Source organism: Hoplias malabaricus, chromosome 10, assembly GCF_029633855.1.
Source record: "Hoplias malabaricus isolate fHopMal1 chromosome 10, fHopMal1.hap1, whole genome shotgun sequence".
NCBI lineage: Eukaryota > Metazoa > Chordata > Actinopteri > Characiformes > Erythrinidae > Hoplias > Hoplias malabaricus.
In genome coordinates this window covers 36,651,722-36,661,572 of record NC_089809.1, presented here as the reverse complement: position 1 = coordinate 36,661,572, position 9,851 = coordinate 36,651,722, and the positions used below count along the sequence as shown (strand labels likewise).

At 42.6% G+C, this 9,851-nt stretch overlaps 1 protein-coding gene across 4 annotated transcripts in view; it reads left to right on the top strand.

Annotated features, from left to right (window-relative positions):
* Positions 1–327: 327 nt before the first annotated feature.
* The window catches only part of adgrb1a (adhesion G protein-coupled receptor B1a), a 156,501-nt gene continuing 146,977 nt past the window's right edge, over positions 328–9,851 (top strand). For all 4 annotated transcript variants that reach the window (XM_066682711.1, XM_066682710.1, XM_066682709.1 and 1 more), the window contains exon 1: positions 328–688. The gene's annotated coding sequence lies outside the window, so the exon portion shown is untranslated. The remainder of the gene's footprint in view (positions 689–9,851) is intronic.

Here is a 9,851-nt window from a genome sequence, read left to right as displayed (position 1 = left end):
ACAGGGGAACAGGGGTCTAACAGGCCAGAGAAAGTAAGGTTCTGCCTCAAAGGCAAAAGAAAGCAACCAAGCAATCCCCGAGAGAGAGAGAGAAAGAGAGAGAGAGAGCGAGAGAGAGAGAGAGAGATACACAAACTATAACAGACACACTGCGCGCGTGTGTGTAAGAGAGAGAGGGAAGAGAGAGGAGAGAGAGAGAGAGAGAGAGAGAGAGAGAGAGAGAGAGAGAGAGAGAGAGTGTCCCTCACTCATTGCGCCCACCCTCTCTGCCTCCTCAGTGCTGCTCGCGCGCCTCTGTGTAAAACACCGAAGTAATAAAAGCGGGAGTCACAGCGCGCGCGCTCGCCCTCTCCACTGCTTCCACGTGCGGATTATTGTTTTTTTTCGCTGAAAGAATACACTAAGCGAAATAATAAGGACGTCATTCTTTTCTCCTCAGTTGTTGGAAGCCCCCTCAAATCCAGCGGGAGGAAACTAACGCATTTACACACACACACACACACGCACACACTCACACACACGCACACACTCACGCGCGCGCGCGCTCGCGGTCAGTCGGTAAGGCGCGCGCGGCTCTCCGGAAGGATGAACGCGGGACGTATTTCTCTTTCTGGACAAGTTGGTGGGCAGCTGGAGCTTTTGGGATTCGGACTGTGAGCAGGAGATGGACAGAGGCAACTTTTATGAGGTAAACATGTCTTCAGTTTTCATCCCTGACGTAGCCGAAGTTAGCGGAGCGTCCTTTTCCTCGGGTTCTTGCGCGTATTCCTCCGTGCCACCTTAAATGATGCAGCAGTTCTTTACGGGGCTAATAGGGCAAATTAGGGAGCTCGGTTAAAACCAGCTTCACCTCACCCTGGTGGACTACACCCCGAACAAACGGTTTTTCAAGGGTTTTGGCTTCTATATAGAACCGTGGTTCTTCAGGGGTTCTTTACTAAAGCAGTGTGACGACAGAAACGTGATAAATAATTTGGCTATCACTCAGAGAACCGTTTGAACGCGTAACGGTTATTTCCCTACTTCCAACGGTTGTGGACAGAAAACCTGTTGTAATTGGCTCCGTGTAACAACCCCCATGAAGGGTTCTGTTATTTTTACGGGTCAAATAACCTCACTTTTCCAGCCCTTTTTCAGCAGACAGTGTTCTCTATGTTTACCGTGAGTTTACAGCGGGAATGTTGTGGCTGAACTGGGCTAAGTTTGCTCGGGGTTAGCTGCCTGTTTTTTTTGCTGAGAGAAAAAGGCGGGATTTCTCATTTCCCCCCCGAACGTATGAATACTGGCATATTAAACTTAGCGTGCAACAGTTTCGTTCAGTTTTGTGTTTTCTCTGGGTTTTCTCCTCATGTTTTCCCACTCCTGCCGCGTCTACGGTGGGCAACAGACCGGAGATTAAGACGGTACAAAGAAAACCTGACTCCATTTTACGCCATAATCGAATATGAATATGAATGAACAGGCGTCGGGGGACGGAACGCTCTGCTGTCCTGTCCCTCGCTCCTCGCCCCCACCCCATCCACCCACCCTTTAATTTCGAGCACGGAGTCTTCACCCTCTCTTGTCCACTAATGACCTTTAAATGGACACATGAAGAACTTGTGGGACGTGTGTGTTCTCTGCTGAATGCTGATCCAGTGGAGTAGTTCGGGGGCTGGTTTGGCTCCGATGGACACGCTGTGGAAGCCCTCTGCTCGGTGCTGTGCTTTAGGGCAATGGTTCTTTAGAGCAATCTGACTCCTGTCCATGTATTATTTTATTTAAGTGCATTTTCTTCTATCTACATTGTGGCAGTTGTAAGAACAGGACAAAATGACGCCAAATGGTCAGTTTCTGAAACAGAATCATAAATAATAATAAATATAACACACACAGATTATGAAATACGCGTTGTTGCTTTTTAAGTCTCCATAAGTTACATTTTCCCTAAAGGCACTAATAACTTTTATTGGTTCATTAATGTTTAATTACAATTGCAGCGTGCAGTTCCCAGTAAACATTCAGCCGTTGATTCAACGTTGAAATAACGTAATGACTGCCGTCTAATCAACGTTCTCTTAAGGTTGAAAATGAAAGTTGAAGAGACGTCCAATCACAGACATTGAAAAGACGACTATTAGACGTGTTTTGGACGTCCATTGACGTTATTAATTGGTCCCGAAATAAATTACGTGTATAAAACGCGTTTTGGACGTCCACTGACGTTTAAAATATGTCCTTGACGGACAGACTACTTTTAAACCTATTTTGAACGTCCAGGGACGTCCCTTGTTTACTGGGTTTATTTTTTCATTGTGGTTTCAGTTTAAATCAGTATCAGTCACTGATATTTAACGGATACACGGGGGGTTTCTTGCTATTTATTTGCAAACGTATGGAGTGTAACATACCAGCTGGATCAGATAAATAGACACAAACACTGTTGACTCATGGTCACGAGAATAGACGCTTAGCTTCAGTTTATAGTGTGCTGAAGTGACAATAAAGGACGCGGTCCAGTCACTGAATATATGTGGCAGTGCAAACAGCCCTAGAGAAGAGCTCTGACACTTTCACTGCCTTCACTCGCTCTCTCTCTCTCCCTCTCTCTCTCTCTTTCCCTCTATGTGTGTGTATGTGTGTGCGTGTGTGTGTGTGTGTCTCCGGTAGGGGGAGCTGTGTAGGCGCCCCTCCCTCCGCGGGAACACGGCAGCAAACTGAAAGATGTGAATCCTATGAGCAGCTCGTGCTCACACACACACACACACACACACACTGAACGAGGATGAGCAGCACAGGACAATACACAGCTTTTAAAGCTTTCAGCACCGCATTTCATTTTACACCATTACTACAAATATATGCTGCACTGTCAAATAAATAAATAAATAAATAAATAAATAAATAAAAAACAAATAAGAAAATAAAAGCAATGAAAATAACCAAATAACTAATAAATACATTTTAATCTTGAATTTTTAGTGTTGTTCTTAGGGATGAACTATAGACTGGGTCTGGACTGGTGTTTTTAGAGTAATATGATATTATTATGATTATTATTTGTGGAGCTAGTTATACATTAAAATGAGCAGAATTCCAATATTTAAGCCTAGAATTCATCAGAACATCCTGCTTTTCCCGAATACAATCACTATATCATCAACTATCAGCTTGAAATATCAGACAAACCTAAAATCTGTCAGTATTCAGTGTATTTTAATGAAGATATCTGCTGATTCCGATATGAATTCAGTGATTGTGATTCATGTGTTTCTGAAATGTCAGGTCATATTAACCCCTTTCTTTTGACAGTGGTCTTCACTGTATTTCTGTACTGTACATTAACAGGATCTCACTGTAAAAATGGTCACTGCGTTTAGTTGGTTTCCTCCTGTAAAGGCGCACTTGTTGTGGGTCACTGGGTTATTTTCAGCAGAAGAGATGAACAGGACAAAGCACTTAGCCTGTGGTTACTGATATTTGGCAGGCGCTGTTTTCTTTTTTTAATCCAAAGCAAGAGTAACCAGTGATACATTAGGAGTTAAAAATAGCGGAGCGGCCTGACTGCATGGTTTTAATCACAGAAGGGGTACGAGCTGGGGCTCGCCGGCACACAGTCGACCCTTTTGGAGGGCAGCCATCCGTACCTTTCGACCTAGATGTCCTGCTTTGTTTTTTGTCCGAGCCGCCGCCTCCTCAGACCTTGCTCCCTCTCTTATTACCCCTCTCCTCCAGTCTCCAGCTCTCAGGGAGAACCCAGTCTCGTCCGCCTCCGCAGCAGGTCCATACTCGGAGAAAGGGCTTCTACCTCTCTTCTCCGTATTCCCATCAAACACAGCCACCCACGCACACAGTCCTCCTTCTTCAAGTCGCTCATCAATCTGTTTGCCGCAGGCTCCTGCTCCTGACACTTCGCTCCAAAGGTGTTTTTCGGTGTTTCCCTTCTTCACCAGTCTCTGAAAATAACGTCAGCTCCATTCACACCAGCAGGGCTTGAAGGAGGAACAACACTTCAGCACCTCGCTAGATGTCAGAAGCAAAGGGCCTACTGAATATGACAGGGTGGCCACTGATACAGATTTTTGAGATTGAAGTGGAATTTTCTGCTTGGACAAAACTTTAATAAAAGGGCTTGAGGGTGTTTGTACATTTCAAAACCTATAATATAGTACCCAGTCTGTACAATCCATAGATAAAGAGGCTGTAAACACTGGTCGCGATATGAAGATTGTGTAATCTTTACTGACACTGCTATAACCAATGGTATTCTACACTGCACTTAAAATAAAACAGTATACAAATGTAATATTGCGATTATCGCGGACCGAATGATCATGGTTACCAGTATTGTCATGGTATTGTTCAAACGTGCTCATTAGTTCAAAACATACGTATACGCACAAATCATTTCAGCATATTTAAAATTGAACAACAAAAATGAACAGCGATGTGTACTAATTTAAATAATGTTTAAACGAAAATAGACCTAAATGAACAATTAGCTCTCAGTCTTGTTTTTCTCTTTGTCTTACGTAAAGTGGTAAACAAATCATGTGAGTTTGAGATCCCGTTTTAAGAGGTATGTTTATTTAAACAGCTGGTGCACAAAGCAAATGCGATTGAACAGTTTAAGGTGGAATCTTACGTTGATGACAGAAAGTTATCCAGCATCTTTTAAGTAGAAAGAGTCTCTTAACGTTATTCTCAAATTAAGGTGGAAGGGGGAAAAGCACTTGAATATAATTATAGTGCCATTTAAGGTGGAACGGGTGGCAGGTTTGTAATTCTGCCTAGAACCTGTTCTTTTTCGCCTGCATGTTTCTGCAGCCAGACTGGGATACTGTTCCTAATTGTTGTTGACACTGTAATTGAAATATTTAACCACTGTAATTAACGCTAAGATGTTACGCTAACCATCAGAACTATTTTACAGTGGATTACAATTAAACCGATAACCATTTGATGTCTAGTAACCATTGACATTGAGGCTAATAACAACAGACATGTTCTTAACAGTCATAACAGGTATATGTAGATATCCAGTCTATCCTATAGCATTAGTCAGCTAGCAGGAGATTAGCCCTTAAATTGTCGCTAGCTTTTCAAGGTACATCATCAGGAGGTGGAATTGTAATCTTTAAGGAAAATCCCAGTAAACAAGGAACGTTCCTGGACGTTCAAAATAGGTCTAAAAGTAGTCTGTCCGTCAAGGACATATTTTAAACGTCAATGGACGTCCAAAATCCATCTTAATAAGTTAGTTAAGTGGTGACCAATCGATAACGTCAGTGGACGTCTAAAACGCGTTTTATACAAGTAATTTATTTCGGGACCAATTAATAACGTCAATGGATGTCCAAAATACGTCTAATAGTCGTCTTTTCAATGTCTGTGTTTGGACGTCTTTTCAACTTTCATTTTCAACCTTAAGAGAACGTTGATTAGACGGCAGTCATTACGTTATTTCAACGTTGAATCAACAACTAAATGTTTACTGGGATACCACCTCAGAAACCACTGCATTACTGGTGAACCAACAGGAGATGACTAGGCATGTTTACAACAGATTTTAATTTTGTGTATATCGGCTGATTTTATTGGTTAATCAACGTATTGATTCCGAAGCAGTGAAACAGCCGCCTTCATCTGCGTCAGAGCGCCACAGTCAGAGGAAATACCCGTCCTGTACGATTAAAGAGCAAGGACAGATTGTTCTCATTATACTAATTCAGCCTGGACTCCGCGCTGCCCCACAGACGTACTGTGATGACTTTGACCTCTCACTGAGGTGTCAAAGGTGCGGATAAGGAGAGAGTGGGCAGTGTTAGAGAGGGAAGCTGTCTCTGTGTTTTTCATGGAGTGGTAATAGCCTAACGATGGAACCGTGCAGCGAGAGCTTCACAGCCTCTGGCCATCCTACGCGAGCCCGGCCATCAGGGCCTGACCACTTTCTCCTCTAATTAGGGTCTAAATCAGGGGCTGTGTTTCTCTCTAATGAAGCTTGGGCAGTGGGCTGAGGGATGCAGGCCTTGGGCTTTAGAAAGATAGAAGGCATTAAATGTCCTCCATTCCTGTCTAACCCCGTGTCTCATCAAGGAGCATCATGACTTTAAGGTAGAGCTGAGTGATAGACCTATATATATATATCTCTTCATATCGTGGAAGTCCGTCTTTCTAATGTTTGATTCAACAGAATGTCCGATCAGATTTTGAGTCCACATCCCAGTTACGTACAAGTTACTCCTTTTTCGGCTCATATTAAACAGAAATACTCTGAACAATGAGTAAATATATCATCAGATGTCTGTATTTAGATTGTCTTTAGCTATTTTACAGCTCCCATATTTTTTGTAAACATTTTTTAATGTTTTAAGTAATGAATCTGCTGATTTAACGTGTCTGCATGTTCCCACCAAAGACTACACTCAGTATTTCATGGAGTACGTCTCTGTGACTAGGCCCCTCATCCACACTCAGGCAGGTTGTGGGATCTTGTGGCAGTAGATGAGAGTTAGAGCTGTCCATTTGTTTGTTTGCTGCTCGCTGATGTAGCCATATGTATAATGTTCATCACAGTCTGTGGAGGTTTAAAGGCTTATAAATGTAAAGCTGTATTTGAATGAGAGGGCATCAATCAACATACAGCTCATAGCCTTGGGGACTTCAGCATGCATCGTTATACATGGTTTGAATAGTTAAACTTGGAAGATATTTTAAAAGCTGTAGAAAAGAACTAGGTTAGTGATTTATGGCATTAATTACTTAAATACGATTCTGGGGACCTAAGGTGTTCATTCAGAAGCTCTGCAAATGGTGGAACGGTATGTCCGAGTATAAAATTAGCCCGATGTTTGTTGGTGGCTGAAGTTGAACTTGTTTGTAAGTTGTGATTCACTGTATGAATTACGGTAGAAACTCATTTGTAACTCAATCTGTTTAGTTTTTGTCACTTTCTGTTTGTGTCTACTTTAACGCAGTTAGTGCCCTCCTGAATTTGGAGTCGGTTCCAACTTAAGTAATCTGTAACAGCAAAAATAAGTCAATAGTGGCCACCTATGGACCATAAATAGAGCAACATCCTCAACATTTTCCATGCTTTTCAACATTTGGAGGTCTCTCCACCGTCCAAACACATCCAGATGCCGTTCCTCATGGCTCAGCCGGGGGCTAGCAGAGCAAAAACCAGAATTAATTTGGACAGAAATCCTTAGTTTTTTTTTCCATTTTGTGAGCCAGGGTTTTGTATTTTACCAAAAACAGATGATTGAAGAAAATGATTGCAGTGCCAGCAAATGAAGAGGAAACATAACACACATATAAACAATTATACATGCTTTTTCTTACTGTTCAGAGCAACCATAAGATTCTTAACAATGGCCAAGGTAGGTGCAGGACCCATCGTATTGGTTTGTGTGTTGATCCATGTTTCTTAGTGCTGTCTGTGTGCGGCTGACCTTATCAAAAATTCACCTTGCCATCTTACTGCTCTCCTGTGCAATCTTTTTAAGCCGGCATTGTGAACAGAAGCATGGTGGAGTCGACTAGGACAAGCAGCAACACAGGAACTACTCTGACTTTCATGTGATTCTAAATGAACATGCTTGTTCACTCATTTCCCAGCAGTCGCTCCACCCCAAGATGAAACGCATGGAAAATTGATGAAGCCCTTTGTCTTAATTCGGGCATGACTGAGCTAAAATGATTCCAGGTAGGCTCTGGACCCACCGCGACCCTGAACTGGATAAGCGCTTACAGATAATGGATGGATGGATGGAAAATGATGGCCATTTGTCAGTTAAGAATGTAAGCCTCATAAAGAAGATAAAACCATGTTGAATGATGTAAACATCTGATGATGCGTCTTGAAGGTGGGGACAAAGAGCTTTTGCGGTTCAACCCCCCACTCCCTGAAGAATTCATTAGAGAAGGCTATAAAATTATTAAAAGACCTGACAAATAACATATCACTGGCTTGTTTTAGGTGGGAAAACTATCTATCTATCTATCTATCTATCTATCTATCTATCTATCTATCTATCTATCTATCTATCTATCTATCTATCTATCTATCTATCTATCTATCTATCCCCTTACCAAGTAATATACTGAATGTTGAGCCTTGATAGTGGGGTGGGTGGTGATAGTAAATATGTCATGTCCTGTCTTTAACCCCCCAATGCATACACCTTTGACCAGTTTTACAGTTAGTGTTTGTGTGTGTGTGTGTGTTTGTGTGTGTGTGTGTGTGAGAGAGAGAGAGAGAGAGAGAGAGAGAGAGAGAGAGAGAGAGAGAGTACCACTGGGCCAAAGACAGAAGCACTACACATGACCACCTCCAAGGCTGGCCTCATCCGGGCCGTTTGTTCGTGCATGAAACTGCCTGTTCAGCACACACACTGAGTCGATAAGCACTGATAGTTCCCTGCTATTAATGAGATGAAAATGAGCTCTGCAGGCATTAGCTCAAATCAACTACGGCTCTTTATTGACGAGTAGGTACATATAAGAGTCAAACAGGTTGCTGCCGTTTGCACTGAGGCGACTTCTATAGCTAGTGAGTTGTTGATACGAGGCCACGGAATCAGTCAAGCATTTCTGAAGTGTCACATTCATTTCTTTATGCGTGCACACTCAAATTCGTCTCAGTAATCTGTTTACACTGAAACGGCCGTTTTCCATTTTTAAAACTGTTGGTCCCTTGTTCTTTTTACAGTGTACACACACACTCACACACACACATACACCACGTGTGGTGGAAACTCACCCTGACCTTAACCGTAAATACCACTTTAAACCTAACCCTGACCTTGACCTTAACACGTCTTGGGGATGAAATTGTGTTGTCCTTCCAAGGATTAAAGTCTCTATAAATTTAGTCCTGACAATCTGATTGATATCTAAATCACCCCCCGCCCACACACACACACACAACAGCAGTGCAAAATGCCTCACTTTTATCTTTTGTTCAGACTTGTATTGTTTATAGTTGATAATTACACCATTCCTCAGTCGTGTGGTTTTCAAACGGACCGGGCCTTATTCAGGCTTTTAATGTTTATGAAATCTCTCTCTCCCTTTCTATTTCCCTTTCTCTCTCACACACACACACACATGCTCACACTGAATGGTTCTAAATCATCACATCCCTGTGCAATTTCACACAATAAATGAAAGGTATCTTTATGGCTTCATTGTTGTGCAGCTCCAGTGTAGACCACCGTGTGTACAGAATTCAATCAAAGCAGCTGTAATAGGATATGAATGAAACATAGTCGTTTCTTTTGACACACTCTCGTGTTCTCTTGTGAGGACAAGTGTGGCTTTGATGTGAAGTGCATGCATAATCCTCGCTATCTGACATTACCATCTCCTTCTGATTATACACTGCAGCTGATCTCAGGAGGCCTCTTTCTCCAGAGCAACTATTGTTAACTCTCCCACTGCGGAGCTTCACCAGCCGTAATTCGTCATGTTTCCCCTCCACGCTGTGTCTTTCTCTTTCTGACACAGTTATCTCCCTGGAGCCTATAAAGAGTCAAACACAGCATTACTGACATTCTCTCTCTCTCTCTCTCTCTCTCTCTCTCTCTCTCTCTCTCTGTCTGTTTCTCTCTCTCTCTCTCTCTCTCTCTCTCTCTCTCTCTCTCTCTGTCTGTTTCTCTCTCTCTCTGTCTGTTTCTCTCTCTGTCTCTCTCTCTCTCTCTCTCTCTCTCTCTGTCTGTTTCTCTCTCTCTCTCTCTCTCTCTCTCTCTCTCTGTCTGTTTCTCTCTCTCTCTCTCTCTCTCTCTCTCTGTCTGTTTCTCTCTCTCTCTCTCTCTCTTTCTCTCTCTCTCTCTCTCTCTCTCTCTCTCAGTGCAGTAGGTTTTTTGGAA